The sequence below is a fragment of the Nyctereutes procyonoides genome, unplaced genomic scaffold (assembly GCF_905146905.1).
Source record: "Nyctereutes procyonoides isolate TBG_1078 unplaced genomic scaffold, NYPRO_anot_genome, whole genome shotgun sequence".
NCBI classification, from domain to species: domain Eukaryota; kingdom Metazoa; phylum Chordata; class Mammalia; order Carnivora; family Canidae; genus Nyctereutes; species Nyctereutes procyonoides.
Window position 1 is genome coordinate 37,518,378 of NW_026575048.1, and position 19,970 is coordinate 37,538,347.

The 19,970-nt window shown below is 41.1% G+C and overlaps 1 pseudogene and 1 gene segment (V, D, J or C); both read left to right on the forward strand.

The window, feature by feature from the left end:
• Window positions 1–19,970, forward strand: part of LOC129511091 (Ig kappa chain V-III region MOPC 321-like) — a 161,590-nt gene that overhangs the window by 42,512 nt on the left and 99,108 nt on the right.
• Window positions 7,244–8,055, forward strand: LOC129511090 (microtubule-associated protein RP/EB family member 1-like; annotated as a pseudogene).

Below are 19,970 nucleotides of genomic sequence, written 5' to 3' on the forward strand. Positions count from 1 at the left end.
AATAAAAGGTTGGAGAACCATTTACCATTCAAATGGTTCTCAAAAGAAAGCAGGGGTAGCCATCCTTATATCAGATAAACTAAAATTCACTCCGAAGACAGTAGTGAGAGACGAAGAGGGACACTATATCATTCTTAAAGGATCTATCCAACAAGAGGACTTAACAATCCTCAATATATATGCCCCGAATGTGGGAGCTGCCAAATACTTAAACGAATTATTAACCAAAGTAAAGAAATACTTAGATAATAATACACTTATACTTGGTGACTTCAATCTAGCTCTCTCTACCCTTGATAGGTCTTCTAAACACAACATCTCCAAAGAAACGAGAGCTTTAAATGATACACTGGACCAGATAGATTTCACAGATATCTACAGAACTTTACATCCAAACTCAACTGAATACACATTCTTCTCAAGTGCACATGGAACTTTTTCCAGAATAGACCACATACTGGGTCACAAATCGGGTCTGAACCGATACCAAAAGATTGGGATCGTCCCCTGCATATTCTCAGACCATAACGCCTTGAAATTAGAACTCAATCACAAGAAGAAGTTTGGAAGGACCTCAAACACGTGGAGGTTAAGGACCATCCTGCTAAAAGATAAAAGGGTCAACCAGGAAATTAAGGAAGAATTAAAAAGATTCATGGAAACTAATGAGAATGAAGATACAACTGTTCAAAATCTTTGGGATGCAGCAAAAGCAGTCCTGAGGGGGAAATACATCGCAATACAAGCATCCATTCAAAAACTGGAAAGAACTCAAATACAAAAGCTAACCTTACACATAAAGGAGCTAGAGAAGAAGCAGCAAATCGACCCGACACCCAGCAGAAGAAGAGAGTTAATTAAAATTCGAGCAGAACTCAACGAAATTGAGACCAGAAGAACTGTGGAACAGATCAATAGAACCAGGAGTTGGTTCTTTGAAAGAATTAATAAGATAGATAAACCATTTGCCAGCCTTATTAAAAAGAAGAGAGAGAAGACTCAAATTAATAAAATCATGAATGAGAAAGGAGAGATCACTACCAACACCAAGGAAATACAAACGATTTTAAAAACATATTATGAACAGCTCTACGCCAATAAATTAGGCAATCTAGAAGAAATGGACGCATTCCTGGAAAGCCACAAACTACCAAAACTGGAGCAGGAAGAAATAGAAAACCTGAACAGGCCAATACCAGGGAGGAAATTGAAGAAGTCATCAAAAACCTCCCAAGACACAAGAGTCCAGGGCCAGATGGCTTCCCAGGGGAATTCTATCAAACGTTTAAAGAAGAAATCATACCTATTCTACTAAAGCTGTTTGGAAAGATAGAAAGAGATGGAGTACTTCCAAATTCATTCTATGAGGCCAGCATCACCTTAATTCCAAAACCAGACAAAGACCCCACCAAAAAGGAGAATTACAGACCAATATCCCTGATGAACATGGATGCAAAAATTCTCAACAAGATACTAGCCAATAGGATCCAACAACACATTAAGAAAATTATTCACCATGACCAAGTAGGATTTATCCCCGGGACGCAAGGCTGGTTCAACACTCGTAAAACAATCAATGTGATTCATCATATCAGCAAGAGAAAAACCAAGAACCATATGATCCTCTCATTAGACGCAGAGAAAGCATTTGACAAAATACAGCATCCATTCCTGATCAAAACTCTTCAGAGTGTAGGGATAGAGGGAACTTTCCTCGATATCTTAAAAGCCATCTACGAAAAGCCCACAGCAAATATCATTCTCAGTGGGGAAGCACTGGGAGCCTTTCCCCTAAGATCAGGAACCAGACAGGGATGTCCACTCTCACCACTGCTATTCAACATAGTACTGGAAGTCCTAGCCTCAGCAATCAGACAACAAAAAGACATTAAAGGCATTCAAATTGGCAAAGAAGAAGTCAAACTCTCCCTCTTCGCCGATGACATGATACTCTACATAGAAAACCCAAAAGCCTCCACCCCAAGATTGCTAGAACTCATACAGCAATTTGGTAGCATGGCAGGATACAAAATCAATGCCCAGAAATCAATGGCATTCCTATACACTAACAATGAGACTGAAGAAAGAGAAATTAAGGAGTCAATCCCATTTACAATTGCACCCAAAAGCATAAGATACCTAGGAATAAACCTAACCAAAGAGGTAAAGGATCTATACCCTAAAAACTATAGAACACTTCTGAAAGAAATTGAGGAAGACACAAAGAGATGGAAAAATATTCCATGCTCATGGATTGGCAGAATTAATATTGTGAAAATGTCAATGCTACCCAGGGCAATTTACACGTTCAATGCAATCCCTACCAAAATACCATGGACTTTTTTCAGAGACTTAGAACAAATTATTTTAAGATTTGTGTGGAATCAGAAAAGACCCCGAATAGCCAGGGGAATTTTAAAAAGGAAAACCATAGCTGGGGGCATCACAATGCCAGATTTCAGGTTGTACTACAAAGCTGTGGTCACCAAGACAGTGTGGTACTGGCACAAAAACAGACACATAGACCAATGGAACAGAATAGAGAATCCAGAAATGGACCCTGAACTTTATGGTCAACTAATATTCGACAAAGGAGGAAAGACGATCCACTGGAAGAAAGACAGTCTCTTCAATAAATGGTGCTGGGAAAATTGGTCATCCACATGCAGAAGAATGAAACTAGACCACTCTCTTGCACCATACACAAAGATAAACTCAAAATGGATGAAAGATCTAAATGTGAGACAAGATTCCATCAAAATCCTAGAGGAGAACACAGGCAACACCCTTTTTGAACTTGGCCACAGTAACTTCTTGCAAGATACATCCACGAAAACAAAAGAAACAAAAGCAAAAATGAACTATTGGGACTTCATCAAGATAAGAAGCTTTTGCACAGCAAAGGATACAGTCAACAAAACTCAAAGACAACCTACAGAATGGGAGAAGATATTTGCAAATAACATATCAGATAAAGGGCTAGTTTCCAAAATCTATAAAGAACTTATTAAACTCAACACCAAAGAAACAAACAATCCAATCATGAAATGGGCAAAAGACATGAAGAGAAATCTCACAGAGGAAGACATAGACATGGCCAACATGCACATGAGAAAATGCTCTGCATCACTTGCCATCAGGGAAATACAAATCAAAACCACAATGAGATACCACCTCACACCAGTGAGAATGGGGAAAATTAATAAGGCAGGAAACAACAAATGTTGGAGAGGATGTGGAGAAAAGGGAACCCTCTTACACTGTTGGTGGGAATGTGAACTGGTGCAGCCACTCTGGAAAACTGTGTGGAGGTTCCTCAAAGAATTAAAAATAGACCTGCCCTACGACCCAGCAATTGCACTGTTAGGGATTTACCCCGAAGATTCAGATGCAATGAAACGCCGGGGCACCTGTACCCCGATGTTTCTAGCAGCCATGTCCACAATAGCCAAACTGTGGAAGGAGCCTCGGTGCCCATCGAAAGATGAATGGATAAAGAAGATGTGGTTTATGTATACAATGGAATATTACTCAGCCATTAGAAACAACAAATACCCACCATTTGCTTCAACGTGGATGGAACTGGAGGGTATTATGCTGAGTGAAGTAAGTCAATCGGAGAAGGACAAACAGTGTATGTTCTCACTCATTTGGGGAATATGAATAATAGTGAAGGGGAATATAAGGGAAGGGAGAAGAAATGTGTGGGAGATATCAGAAAGGGACATAGAACATAAAGACTTCTAACTCTGGGAAATGAACTAGGGGTGGTGGAAGGGGAGGAGGGCGGGGGGTGGGGGTGAATGGGTGACGGGCACGGAGGGGGACACTTGACGGGATGAGCACTGGGTGTTATTCTGTATGTTGGTAAATTGAACACCAATAAAAATTAATTTATAAAATAAATAAATAAATAAATAAATAAATGGATGGAAAATAAAAAAAATAAAAATAAATTTATTATTAAAAAAATAAAATAAATTGTAATTCTGAATAAAGAAAGAAAATGGGGATATTTTTCAGCTCTGCTGGTTTTCAGGTTTGTCATTAATAAAAGAAATTCATTTTTACACAAAAGCTCTTCCATTCTTACTACAAGATCTTACTCTTGGAAGATTTCCTAGAAGATACAGAGACTGAGCTTTTCTGCATAATCATATCTGGAATTGTAAGTATTCAGTTATTTTTCAATTCAGTATGACTTTGGCTTTAATTTACTTGAGATCTAACAGAACTACAAATTCTATTCTCAGGTTCTCTAAGATTTTGTTTGCCAGGCAGTGACAATTTGTTGTGAAGTTATTTGAAGTTGACACAATTCTCACAAAGGATCAATATGACATATTACGGGAAGACACATGAACAATCATATGTCCCTATTTTATGTCCCTATTTTAATGAAAGATCATTGGTAAATGGATACCCCAAGCAGCTCTGACCCTGCACCCTGTTCCATAGTGACTGTCTTCCACTGAAGACCCAAGAAAATGTCAGTCATAGGTACAGGTGATGCCTAGACATTAAAACAGTTACCCCAGTTTTTGCCATTCTTACATACAAAATGTCTTCTAAATGCAGGCTCATGGCTGTTGATGGCAAACATAAAAGCCAAGGGAGAAACATAGCTTCTCACACAGAGCTAACAAGAAACCAGAACCCCAGACAGAAACTGGTTATACATGATGAGGAAGCCTCTGTATGGAAAAAGGTTTCCTGAGCATGAAGACGAAAAAGATAATGTAAAATAAAATGCTATAAAATGAAACATTGTTCATTCTGTCCCATCCTCTTAAGCAGTGCTTCCATTAAGAAATCTTTTTGATGCTATGGGATGAGTGAGTGTGTGTATGTGTGTGCGTGGAGACAAATGACCTATACACCACATGGGGGAGTGTGTGTTTCTATCTATCTTTCTATCTATACTTGGGGAGAAGGAGAGAGAAGTATGACAGGATACACACCAGACTTTAAAAAATGGTTACCACAAATATACTCACTGCAAGAAGCATAAAATTTTGTCTTCGTCCTATTCTCTTCAACAGGACTATTAGTTCTCTACCTATAAGAGAGAGATTCTTTTCTACTTGAAAAGGACTTTTTATTTTCATCTTCTCATAGAGTAAAATTAACAACGTCCCAGGGCGAGTTTAATTCATTATTAAATTATTATTCAGTTGTCTAAAACTAATAACTTGGAAACAGCAGATCCCATCGACCCTAAAACTATTTCTATTTCATCCTGTGATTTGGGGATCCTGTGCCACTCAGCTGGAGTGGAAGTGGGAGCTATTTCCCCCGGGACCTTAGCAGACAGGAATCCACTAGGAGGGCCTTTCACCTGCCAGAAATGGACACTGGCCACTACACCTTCACGTCTCTGCTGGTTTCACAGAAGGGCAGGACTCTGAGCACTGCCTTCCCACAGATCCTGACTTTCTCAGTTCAATCCTCCTTCCTACTCAGGCAGTAAAGAATTTGTCTCTCTTAGCTTTCCTTCCAGCACAGAAGACCTTTTAAGCTACTACACTGGCAGGAGAGGGACTTGCACCTGCCTGTGCCACTTTCCACTCTGCCACACCCACCAGGGGATTTGCATATTGTCCCCTGGGGAGGACCTTCCCTTGAAAGTCTGAGATAAAGGTCAGCTCTAGACTTGTCTTTACTTACTAGGGCTCCTCAGCTCAGCTTCTCAAGATGAGGTTCCCTTCTCAGCTCCTGGGGCTGCTGATGCTCTGGATCCCAGGTAAGGACAGAGCAAGGATGAGGAAAGACATGGGGCGCGGATGGTGAGCTCCCCTGGTGCTGTTTCTCTCCCTGTGTATTCTGTGCATGGGGGAGATTGCCCTCCAACAGGGGGAATTTAATTTTTAGACCTATGAAAATTAAGAAGAAACTGAAAAGAATAATAAACTGTGCTTTTTGAGATTTTGAAAAAGAAAGAGTCTATTTAGCCCTTTGCAATTTTGGAGTTATCCATAGTAACTGGATATATTTGGAGTATGAATCAAAACACACAGAATGATTTAGCCTAAAATATATAAAACACAAAATCATAAAATAGCTCATAATGTTTGACTTTTGTCCTTCTCTCTCCTTACCTAGGATCCAGCGGGGATATTGTCATGACACAGACTCCACTGTCCCTGTCTGTCAGCCCTGGAGAGACGGCCTCCATCTCCTGCAAGGCCAGTCAGAGCCTCCTGCACAGTAATGGGAACACCAATTTGGATTGGTACCTGCAGAAGCCAGGCCAGTCTACAAAGGGCCTGATCTATATGGTGTCCAACCGCTTCACTGGCGTGTCAGACAGGTTCAGTGGCAGCGGGTCAGGGACAGATTTCACCCTGAGAATCAGCAGAGTAGAGGCTGATGATGCTGGAGTTTATTACTGTGGGCAAGGTACACACTCTCCTCCCACAGTGGTTCAGCCCTGAACACAAACCTCTCTGGCCTGTCACCAGTCTGTAAATGTGTTCCTTGAGTGGGGAGCTGGCGATGCAGAGTGTCTGAGTGGGCGTCAGCGGCAGATGTTGGAGAACTCAGGGCAGTAATGTGCAGCTGAGTGCTTTGGACCATGTTACAGCCCCATCAGCTGCAGCAGCCTTCGCGGGGCAGAAGCAGCTCAAGAACGGAGGTGATGCAAGTGCTCTCTGAGCAACAGGCTGGAGGGAGAGCTCACTTGTATCTCATCCCGACCCTCCCTGCCTTGTGTGCTTTGGTCAACTACATTTAGTCAGCCCGAGAATCAGAATATTGAGGCATATTTGTAACATTGGAAGCTGAATACATTTTGGAGCAAAGAAATGTGGCTATATTTTGAAAAGGATAATACTTGGGTATCATTCAGAATTTATTAGTGCTTATTTTCACACTCTCTTAACTTCTCCTTTTCCAGTTACAATAATTACTCCATTATCATGTTCTCTAGATAGCATTCCACACTTGCTATTCCCTCAGGAAATATGACTGAGAATGATGAATAAAATACATTATTTTTATAGAACATGGTGTTACCTGAAAAGGAATCAGAATTGTATGCTTTCTTGAAAATGGATGGAAATGATATGCTTTGAGTAGATCTCAATTAAAAGAGTGCTTAATGGTCCCTCGCTGCATAACGTGGGGTGGAGGTGGGGGTGGGGTGCGTGTGAGGTCATCGCGTGGGCGGGCGGTTTGAATAAGATGAAGATGGAACCGAAGTCCCCCACGCGGGCAGTGGACGCCGGCCTGCCAAGACTGGAAGATGGCAGTGAATGTCTACTCAACGTCAGTCACCAGTGAAAACAGAAGTCGACATGACATGCTGGCCTGGATCAATGAGTCCCTGCGGCTGAATCTGACAAAGCTCGAACAGCTGTGCTCAGGCGCGGCCTACTGTCAGTTTATGGACACCCTGTTCCCTGGCTGCATTGCCTTGAAGAAAGTGAAATTTCGGGCTAAGCTAGAGCATGAATACATCCAGAACTTCAAAATACTACAAGCAGGTTTTAAGAGAATGGGTGTTGACAAAATCATTCCTGTGGACAAATTAGTAAAAGGGAAGTTTCAAGACAATTTTGAATTTGTTCAGTGGTTCAGGAAGTTTTTTGATGCCAACTATGATGGGAAAGACTATGACCCCGTAGCTGCCAGACAAGGTCAAGAAACTGCAGTGGCTCCCTCCCTCCTTACTCCAGCTCTGAACAAACTGAAGAAACCCCTCAGCCCTAGCTGGCCGGCTCCCCAGAGGCCCACTGTGACACACAGAACTACCACTACCCTTAAGGCTGGCCAGTGTGGGGTGCAAAAGAATCCTGTTGTGGGCATGGGCAAGGGGATGGCCAAGCGGCTGTGTTGATTCATCAGGTCAACGTTTTGAAATTCACCATCAAAGACTTGGAAAAAGAAAGAGATTTCTACTTTGGAAAGCTAAGGAACATTGACTTGATCTGCCAGGAGAATGAGGGAGAAAACAATCCTGTATTGCAGAGGATCGTGGATATTCTCTATGCCACACACCAAGGCTTTGTGATACCTGCTGAAGGGGGTCCGCAGGAGGAACAGGAGGAGTATTAACAGCCTGGACCAGCAAAGCAACATCTGAATGCTTCTCTCCAAATCATGTACTTAACTGTAAAACACCTTCTTTTATTATCCTTAGAAGACTCACTGGTTTCTTTTCCTCAGCAAATAGTACCTCTTCTTAAAGGGCGCTTTACAGAAGTGTCACCCCTTTCCCCATGAGTTTGAGTTAGGAGCTTTTACCCTGTAGCAGAGCAGTATTTCACCTGGGGAACAGAGAGACTGACCATGGGGCTCACTATGTGGACGCTGGTAACACTGCTGGAGAAGGTGCTTATATGTCACACACTGAGGTGGAGTCCTCAGTAGAGAAATGTGAAGACTGAATGTTAAGCTGGTATGAAATCTCAGCAGAGAACGTTTAAATAAATGCCTTAAGAGAATTTAAAATATCTCTTCCATATCTCAAAATATAAACTGTAACATGACCGGAGATTTTAGGTGTTTGACATGGTATCTGGGAAGGAAGGGCTAGGCCTCTGGAGCTTTGGAATCTGCTGTGCACTGGCCTGCAGGGCTGCTTGAATCCTCAGAGCCCTAGACCTTGACCCAAAAGGGAAGTTTAAAAAGTAGCTCCGAAAAGCCTTTTAGTGTCCTTGACCAATCATATCCCTGCTTTAAGAAGCAAGAGGGGTTGTTGCCTGGATGAATAGAAGGCATGTTTCAGCCCAGAGATGTTTGAGTTGAAGTGCTTGAATTTCATTGAACGATTCTCTGATGATTTTTCCAATTATCCCTGAAATTTCTATGTATTGTGCTTTTTGAGAAATGAGGTGGGTCCAGTTTTTAACAGCTACTTTGGGGAACTTGCTCACATCTCTGGGATTTGAGTGGGGGTCATGTCCCATTTTACTGTCTTTTAAGTTTACATTGAACATGTTTTTCTTCTCTGTTCCTCTTGTCCACTGAGGACTCCTCTTTGGCTCCTTAAAGTTTGCTGCCTAGAGTGTAAGTTCAGCAGGCAGGTGCTCAGGCTGCAAGTTCTTTCTGAACCTCTGGCAAACAGAGTGACCAGTGAAGGCCATCGCTACCATGGGATCTGCAAGATTGGGTGTTGTTGGTACTGCTGTCCCATCACCCTCCACCTTTATCTGAATACTTTGCCAGTGCACTAATCTCTTTGGAGATAAAATTTGTTAGCGTGTTACTAAATGTTAATTTTCTTTTGCAGAAGGTACATACAGTACTGTGTCTGAATTAATTATTAATTTTTAAAATAGTTCATTCCTTTACTCTTCCTCAATTGCTTTGCCCCTATCCTATTCAGTTCCTTTGTTTAGCAGAATTCTGCAAAATGTGTGTCACCCTCTACTGAGATTGTTCAACCCCTGATATATTTGTACCGATTTGTTCCTGGTGGTAGCTTGTCCTAAAATGTGTGTAGAAAGCAAATATTTTATGATAATATTGTTGTGTTGGGTGTGCTCTGTGTGGAATTTAGAGGAAAACTCAGCTTCAGTGATTAACAATGCCAAAAAATGCACATAACTAGCCATTGTTCAAGTAACAGTGGTGCTATTTGTCTCTTGTTGCCTTTTAGACTTTTGTTGCCCTAAAATTCCATTTTATTGGGAACCCATTTTCCACATGGTCTTTCTTGAGAGGGTTTGGTTTTTTTTCCCTACTTGACACAGTTTCTAAATAAAATTCTGTATTTCAAAAGAAAGAAATAATAAAATAGTGCTCAAAAATTATCTCTGACCCAATTTGGGGTCATGTCAATTTCATGGTGTGATAGAAATAAAAGAATGATTCAGTCTACAGAACAACATGATCCTGTTCCAGGTTGAGTAATAAAGTTCATTTATAGCCTAAAATTGCTTATCCCAAAATATTAGAACCATGGTATATGTAATCAGAATTCAGATAATTCCATATACTACCTTCCTCCACATATGCACAGCCCCCCATCATCATCAACATCCTTTCCTGAGTAATATGTTTGTTACAACCAATAAACCTACACTGATGCATCATTATCATCCCAAATTTCCAGTTTACAGTATAGTTCACTCTTGGTGTTGATAATTCTATGGGTTTGGACAAATGTACAATGTCCAAAAACTCTTCTGTGTTTTGCCTATTCCCCTCTAACCCCTGACAACCACTGAACTTTTTGCTGTCTCCATGGAAGGTAGATTATGCCTTTTTGAGCCGAATAATATATCATTGTCTGGATGCATCATAGTTTATTTACCCATTTGCCTTGGGACCGACATCTTGGTTACATACAAGTTTTACAAATTATGAGTAAATCTACTATGTACATTGGTGTGCAAGTTTTTTTCTATGGACATAACTTCCTTGGGTAAATACCAAAAAGTCTGATTGCTGAATTGTGTGATAAGAGTACATTTAGTTCTGTAAGAAAATGCCAAATTGTTTTTTCAAAATGGCTGCTCCTTTTTTGCATTTCCACCAGCAGGGAATACTACTTTGTGTTCCTCAACATCCTCACCAGCATTTGGAGCTGTCTGTGTTCTAGATTTTGGCCACTACAATAGGTGTGTAGTAGCATCTCTGATTAAAATTTCTTTAATGACACATAATGTTGAACATCTTTCATATGCCTGTTTGATATCCATCTTCTATTTTCTGATGAGGTATCTGTTCAGCTCTTTGCCCATTTTTTAATTGGATTGTTTCTTATTGTTGAGTTTTAAGTGTTCTTTGTAAATGTTAAATAATAGTCTTTGGTCAGATGTGGCTTTTTTTCATAGAACATTTTTTTGTTTTATTTAAATTCAATTTGCCAACATATAGTATAACACCCAGTGCTCATGTGCCCCCCTTAATGCCTGTCACCCAGTTACCCCCTCCCTGTACCCACCTCCCCTTCTCAGATGTGTTTTTGCAAATATTTTCTCCCAGTCTGCGACTAATCTCCTTATACCCTGGAGAATATCTGTCACAGAATAATTTATTTTTTGCAACCAGATTCTCTTATTTCATACATTAATATAGGATATATTATTAAATCACTAATTAAAAAATTTTATGTTTGTATTTATAGCTTCCACCTATTCCTTTTTTAATTTTTTGCTTTTAAAAACATTTTTGTGAGAAAACATCAAAGATTTTATCTGACTCCACAGAGATTCCATGCACAGAGATTTAAGAACCTTTAATAGAAACAGGACCTGGGAGACCTGTCCCTTGCCCCACTGAAATTTCCTATTTGCAATATAAATTCTTTCTGCTTGTCTGACACAGGGAGATCCCACCTGTACCTTTCTATGGAGCAGAGCTGGAGTCATGAGGAGTTCTGCTGTCAGTTTACACGGTGAGATCTTACTCCATACGTAACACTAAGTTCTGGAGAGAAGGCACTTCCAAAATGGCTGGGAGACATGGAAAATTTAGGGCTGGTGGCTGGACCACCTTACAGGAGAAGTGACTTCGGTAAATCGTATTGTGTCATGAATTGCTGCCTCTTCTCCTTGGCTATTCTTAGTAAATATATCACTTCATTGAAATGTCATTTCCTTCTTGATTATTTATTTTGTATGTGTTTGATCAACTAAGTCTTTTATTTGTCAAAGTATTGTAGAGTAGAGTTCCTTTTCATGCCTTCCAACCTGTCTGGGTACATTGTATCATTACCTTCCCCCAGAATCACCCCAGAATTGAGCCTGATTATGCTCATAAGTTGTGATTTATGAATCCTTGAGAACTTATTATTGGGATAAGAGTGGAAGAGACAGCGTGGGCTGTGGACAGTCTAAGATGTTCAAGTTTGTCTCCACGTTCTTTTCTGGAATCCTCTTAATGATCAATCACCTAGACTGCCTAATAAAGAGCAAACTCTTTCCCCCAATCGCCTGCTCTCTCCCTTCACTTCTGCTTGTTTCCTCTCCATCTAGTGTTGGAGGAGAGAGCAAAGCTCAGGCACTGTTGCAGCCTGGTCCTGACAGAAAAGTACTAGAGCTTCTGGTGGCAGTGTACCAGCACTTTTGTCCTGGCCTGTCTGCTCCTCTGAATCTTTTATTTTCTCTTCACTCTGAAGACCCATCCTGCTCTCCTCTGCCCAGATGATGTTCCACTGGTACTGTTGTATTTTCATCAGCCAGAAAAATCTATGGGTACATCTGAGTTGCTCTTCAGGCTTCTGATAAGTTATCATTTATCTTGATGGGAAGAAAATTTTGTCTCATTCCTAAGTTTCAAGGAAATGCTGAAAGTAAAAACTTTTGTTGCTTAATTCTATTGAGTCAAACAGTCAAACTTGGATGAATTTTTGTAGTCATTTCACTGCAGGTGTGTATGTGTACATGGGTGTGCACACACTAGATAAAGATTAACTACTTCATAAATAATTGTAAGAAACTGTGTCATTCCTATATGGGAAAAATGAAATCAACTTTCTACAATGCCCACAAAAGTCATTCTCAAATAGGTAACACTTTTTTAAAAGATATATTTATTTTGGAGAGTGGGGGAGGAAGAGGCAGAGGGAAAGGAAGAGAGAGTAACATGTAGACCCCATTCTCTGGGTAGGACCCCATGCAGGGCTTCATCTAAAAACCCTGAGATCACCACCCAAGCCAAAACCAGTTAGAAATTAAACAAATGTATCACTCAGGCACTCCTCTACAAAAACTATAAACTTACAAAGTATGTAGTAGAATATATTGAGATAGGAGTACAAGGTAGGAACATCGTACCCAGGAAAGCATGTCTTGTGCTCATTCTCTTTTCTTCTGGCATGGAAAGGGTCCTAAGAGCAGTTATGTCAAATCAACCCTCCCAAATTACAATTCTTAGGGCACTGCAAAATGAAAAAACAATCTTGAGACCAACACACATATTTAATAAGAATCACCATGGGATAACCACTGGGGAATAAGGAAGTTGCAACAAATAACTTGGACGTTCTTTTTGGAAAGAGAAATATAATAGGAAAACATCAAGCATGTTGACTCTAATCTTCAAATAAAACCTAGAAAACAGCATTTGTAATAAAAATCACCATCTTAAGAAAATCAGAGCATTGCCTCCAAAACCTGAGGAAGCAACCTAGGGCAGCTAGTGGCCCTCAGAGGGGGAGTGTGTGAGGACTGCAGCACAGTGGGAGAAACATCAGTCCTGCAGACAGGAACACTTGCAGCCATATCAGCCTGACATCCGGGCTGGGCGAGATATCTGCAGCTTGTCTGCTGTCCCTGAATCCACAGGTAACTCCAGAGGCCAGAGTGGGAGGTTAGATAAGATGCAAGGCTTTAGAACCTGCTTGAATTCTTAGAGCTGTCTCCTTTCCCAAAAATTCATTAATAGCACCTCAGCAAGGTAAGGACTCTGAAGGATGCCTGAGCAAAGCAGATGCACTGGGAGCAGAAACTGTGCGGTCAATACCCAGACATGTTCTTTTTCCTTCTTTCACCTCAGCCACAGTATTGCAAATGGTTGAAAACACTTGTAGTCATTTCCTCCACGGGGACAACCTAGGCCAACATGACCTGGACACAGACACAATGGCTTCTCCCTGCCCCATTCTAGCTGCTACAAATGAACTCAGGGCCATCCTACTGGGAGGCTGGGAAGATCCTAGAGACAAGAGAATACAATGAACAAGAAATGTATCCAGAGGTGTCATAATAGAAAATTCAAGCAACAGTCTAGTGCCTTGTTCCTTATGGTAAAGAAATAAAGAGTGTCAAGCATGAGTAAGGAGTGTGAGTCTCATTATTTGAATAGAAACACAGCCCAGGGGGATCCCTGGGTGGCGCAGTGGTTTAGCGCCTGTCTTTGGCCCAGGGCGCGATCCTGGAGACCCGAGATCGAATCCCACGTCGGGCTCCCGGTGCATGGAGCCTGCTTCTCCCTCTGCCTATGTCTCTGCCTCTCTCTCTCTCTCTCTCTCTCTCTCTCTCTCTCTCTGACTACCATAAATAAATTTTTTAAAAAATTTAAAAAAAAAGAAACACAGCCCACTTCTTTCGTTGGCGCCTATCATGTGGGGTATGTGGAAGAGGCTGTATTTCCCCAGGCACACTAAGCTTCCACTCATAGAGGCCAGTCCGTGCTCCCGGAGACGTTCTCCAGTGAAGGTTACCTCACGTATGATTTTCCTGTTGAACTATATATTCTAATGATTTTGTTTTCAAAATTGTCTCTCATTCCCTCATTCACTATTTCAACAACAACAAAAAACTACACTCCTATACCGGAAATGTGAATTATGGCACTATGTAAATACAATTCCAAATTAAAAAAGGAAGTTGGGATATTTTTCAACTGTGTTGGTTTGCAGCTTTCTCTTAATAAAACAAAATTCAAATAGCCTTTTGAAACAGTGGACCTGCTAAACACTGTTAGTTGTTTAGAGAATCTTGCAATCTGTGCTTCAGTTAGAAACCACTGCTCAAATTTCTGGAACATCAGAAAAATCTGGATTTAGGGAATTGTCATAAAGTATCTTCAATCACTCTAAGTATCTTCACTAGCGGATGTATCTCATGAGGGTGGAAAAAAGAAAGAAAAAGAAAAGAACCAACTGGCTATCAATTTTCCAAATTTAACTGCCAGTATTGCGATTCTATAACCTGGCATCAGAGAGTTTCCTGAGCTCCAGGCATGAATATGCGTTTCACCTGTCTTTTGGGTCAGTTATGCTGAGCATATTCCTGCACTACACACAAAACCTCCTGAGGCTGATGCCTAGTATTCTTGACTCAACACAAGGAGGGGCTTGACGATCAGAATAGCCTCCCCTTGTCCTTAAAGATAGGTCAAATGTCAGACAAATCATAGATATCAAAGCAAGTTGAAAAGCCATTTATGTGCTCCTTGGGTGGCAGTGGGTAAGAAGAGGGATATAAAGCTCCACCATAGAAAATGGAGAACTTGTGGGCTCTGATGACAGTACTTAAGGAACTTACATTTGCTGGACATTAAAAGTCACATGTTCCCTGGTGGGCATGGGGGGGTGGGTAGAAAAGGATCCTAGAAACTACTGAATTCTCTGTCCTCATTCCACAAGGGAAAAAGAAATCTCTTAGGTTCAGAATGGCTTACCATAGGTCATTTGGTAAAGCAACAGAATTTGGACTACAGGACACAGAATCTTTTAAAAGATGTTATATTCCTAAAAATGAGGAGTCCATGTAAAGTTTCCCTGTTTACTCACAGAAGATGACATTCACATGACTTTTGAACAATCTTTTTCTTTCTCTTAACTGGATTTTATTTTATTTTTTTAACTTATGATAGTGTGAGAGAGAGAGAGAGAGAGAGAGAGAGAGAGAGAGGCAGAGACACAGGCGGAGGGAGAAGCAGGCTCCATGCACCGGGAGCCCGATGTGGGATTCGATCCCAGGTCTCCAGGATCGCACCCTGGGCCAAAGGCAGGCGCCAAACCGCTGCGCCACCCAGGGATCCCTCTTAACTGGATTTTAGAAGCTGAACTTTATTTCAAGAAAAAAGGGAGGAAGCTCAGAGTTCCCTTCAAAGAAGAACTCACTTATTTCCTAACAAGAACCTATATAGTTCAATTAATATTCTTCATTTTAGATATAACACTCATATTCTCTATTTGATTTTTCTAAAATAGGCAAATACATTTGTTACCAAAAGGACCTCAAAGTGAGCAACGGGCCTGGGGAAGCCATTTCCTCCTGAGCAGTCCAAAGGGAAGGAGGGTTAAGAGTTAAAGTCCAGGTCTCTGCTATAAGAACTTCCCCAACAGCTCTTTCTTGCCCTGGGCTGAGTGTCCTTTACAACACCCACTGCTTGGTGTGCTGGAGTATGTGATAGGGGATTGGCTACCTTTGAGTGGGAACCGCAGTCCCCACAGCCTCTGAAAGGATGCTGGTCCTCCAGAAATCTTGATTTATGTCTGTGAGATACTAGAAAATATAGAGATTGGTCTCTGCTCCCAGCCCCTGACAGAGCTCCGAAAACCCTTATAATTTCCTAGGAGATAAAAGCTCTAGGAGCATCTTTTATTCTGTGAAGATGCCCCTGAATGGGCTCCAGGATGGGCACTGGTTACCAGAAAGACCAAGCCAGGATTAAAAACATGGAATTTGCTGCCCCATTCCCCCATCTAGTGAGGGGAGAGGGGCTTGACACATAGATAATAATCGATCACATCTAGGTGAGCAAGCCTCCACGAGTCTCAAGAGTGCAAGGTTTAGAGAGTGTCTACATAGATGAACAATCCACAGAGAGAAAGAGATGCACTCCATCTCCACGAGGACAGAAGCTGCTGTACCCAGGACCCTCCCAGACCTCACCCTATGTATCTCCATCTAGCTCTTCATCTGTATCTTTATCATATCCTTGAATAAACTGGTAAACATAAATAGGTGTTTCTCTCAGTTCTGTGAGCTTCTCTAGCAAAGCAATCACACCTCTTGGAGGGAGGTAAGGGAACCCGCTCCTACAAATGGGTCAGGGGAGCCATCCCTTCATCTCTCCCATTTTCAAGGAGACTCCTGATTGGCTAGTCCTCTCAAGCTGAGGCCTCCAGGCCACCTTGAAGAGCTGCAGGCAGCTGCTGTGGAGGATGAAGTATGGACGTGGAAGCCAACTGGGAGCAGACCCATACCCAAGAGACTGGGTTCTTGGGAAACCCCATCATGAAATTGCTTGGGGTTGGCAACATAGCTGGTCAGGGACAGCCACCTGGCTTATATGGACTGGAGTTCCTTGTCCTCCACCAGGTGGTTCTTTGTGCCCAGTCTCTGCAAGAGCGGTGACACCTCCACAGTCTGCAGGGGTGTTGGCATTCTTCTTAAGTACACACATGGGATGGAGATAGCCCCAAGGTTGAAATCTTCCCTGAAAACTGGCAAAAATCTCTTTCTTTTCCGTAACAAGGTTAAAAAATTCTCTAATATAAAACACATTCCTAGGGTATTGGCAAAAATAATGTTATAGACTCTTCATACGTTCAAGAAAGAGCAAAAATAAAACTGAAATTGAGGAAATCTGGGGAGAAATATGAAAATATCAGCTTCTCTGAAAGTAAATCAAGCATGAATAAAGGTACAGGAGGTGTGTAAGAGATGAAATCCTGGATAAGGGTCTGGCCCAGGTGCCCCAATTTGGCTTCTCTCTGGAGACCTACCAGCTCTGGGTCCCCCTGGGCTATCGGCTTTGGCTTTAATTCTACTGCATTCTGCTCAACTCCCTCATGTGCCCAATCCTGCTTTCTCTTTCCAGAGACACTGATCTCAAGAACATTCCCCAACCAGTGTCCCCATGCTGCCTCTCTCATGAGCCTGCTTTCCAGGGAACGATGCCTGGGACCAAGGATGTCAGCAAGTAGCACAGGCCAGCTTGTCATACTAACCTTCATAGGCAGAAGGTGTACAATTTCCAAAATGTACAAGGACAGAATGTGGTCTGAAAGAGGCATCTGTGGCAGTAGATGCTTAAGCATGCATTAGTAGAAATTACTCAACGTGCAGACACTTAGTGTATTTTGCCTCTGTAACTGCAAACTCTAGGTTAGGGGAGCCGAAGTCTAAAGTCACTACTTCTGACGCAAGACCTAGACCTAAGCCACTTCAAAGTCTCAAGCTCGTTGATTGAAGGGAAGGCCAGGTCTCAAATGAAGGAAACCGAAGTTTTGTCATAGATATATAGAGAAATTTTTGCCTCCTTGTTTTCCCTAGGGTATCAGGGATCAGGGCCTGAGTTCAGAATGCTCCCTCTCCTCCGTGATGAGAATACTCATAAATAGAGATCAGGGCTTTGGATTATCCAGATCATTTTAAGCTCACATGGTTGAGAATTGCCTTATAAAGCCAGAAGATCAATATATTCATAGGTATATGTGAGCTACCTATAAACTACTTATTTATCTGTACATTTATCACTCAGTAGTAGCCATTTGCAAATATTTAGAAAAGGTGACCCATTTCAATCACAAGTCCCAAGAATCTACTCAACAGAACTGAAGTTGGGGATGCTCCCTCTGCTGGATGTCTTGATCTCATTTCTCATGAAAAACACAACCTCACCTTTTATCAGAAAGAACTTCCATTTGGGCTAGTAGGGACACAGTCCTCTGTGTTTGTCTCATCTTCACCAAAGCACCATAGTTTGAGTCGTCTGGCTTGATAAAATTTATAGATCAAATTTATAGATCAAATTTACAGATTACAGAATGTATAACAGCATCACACTTCCCACCCCACACACTCTGACCCCAGGATAGTGGGCTCATGGTTGCACCAACAAGAAAAACTTCTCTAGGTACACAAATCATACACTGGCTTCCACTTTTTTGGGCCCAGAAGAACAGCCTCACACACAGAGACAAAAGTGCAATAAAGTCCACCTGCAAAACTCCTTCCTAATTCAGTTGATGGTGGTTATCTTAGAGACTTCTAAGGCCCTGTTTCCCACCTGGACCTCACAGAGTTTCTTCTTACACCCCTTACAAATGCTATTCTTTCTGTGAAGTTGTAGTGTCCAGCTTTGCTGGGGTCAGTTTTATTATCCAGGGTATAAAATAGAGTGTAAACGTGCAGATCGTGGATTCCTGTTTGGAACTAGGAATACTCTTCATTCAGTCTACAGGTCATATAGGAAAATTTCAAAGCCTTTACTATTAAGAAAGAATTTTTCTAAGATTTCGCACTTTTGAGATATATTAGGGCAAGAAAGTATGAGACAAGCAACCAAGCAGAAAAGACTTAAGTTTTCATGTTAAGTTTTATAGCAAATAGTATTTTCCAAATTCAAACATTCTAAAGAATAATTTGGAAAAAAACATTTCAACACTGATACACAGTAAAAAAATGACAGATGAATAATTTGCAGCCATATATCCACACACTGAGCTTTCACATTAAAAAATGTATAATGTGATTCCTTTTTGTAGTACAGTTGACAAAAAAGTTATACTTAATGTATTTCTTCATTTAACATGGGTAATGAATAGTTTTGACACTCACCTTAAGATTTATAATATTGTCTTGTATTTTCCTTTTGATTTGTCCTATAATTTTTCATTATTGTGGCTTATCTTTCTGAATTCATTCACTAGCAGCTTTCATTAGGGAGGTTGGATATATCAAGAGGAAGATTCAGGATTGCATTGGCTAGCTTATAAGATGGATCAAGGAAGAAAACAAAAGAAAAACTAAATAAAGTGACAACTATGAAATTATGGGATTTGGGCTATTATACTCTTACTTCTATCTCAATTTGCCATGAGCACCTGAGATTCTCCACAGAGTTCAGGATTTGTTCTCCATACCACTGTTACACAAGAGCTATTCCACTCATTTTACAAAATCTTACTCTTGAAAGATTTCCTAGGAGATACAGAGCCTGAGCTTTTGTCCATAATCAAGCCTGGAATTGTATATACTCAATTATTTTTCAATTCAGTATGACTTTGGCTTTTAATTACCTGAGATTCAAAGAACTATACACTATATGCTTTAGTTGCTCCAGGATTTTGTTTGACGACAGTGATTTTAGTTGGGAGGTAATTTGAAGTTGACACAATTCTCACAAATGACTCAATATGACATAACGACATCACGTCAAGCGGACACATGAAGAATCATCAGGTTATGTCCCTGTTGTAATGAAGGGTCTCATATATACCACACGGCATGTGTGTGTCTATCGATCGAAGGATCAATCTAACTATCTTTATCTGGGGAGAGAGAGAAAGTATGACAGGATACACTCCAAACTGTAAAAAAGGGTTACCACAAACCATACTCATTGCCTGAAGCATAAAATTCTGTCAGTCTTCTTTCCTATTCTCTTAGTTCTCTTCCTGTGAGAGAATGTTCCTACTTCTCCGAGATTTTTGCTTAATTTTCTCACAGACCATAATTCACAGGGTCCCAAGGTGACTTTATTTTAAATCATTATTAGACAGTCTTAAACCATCAGCCTGGAAACAGGAGACCCCATAGACTCTAGAATATCTCCAGTTC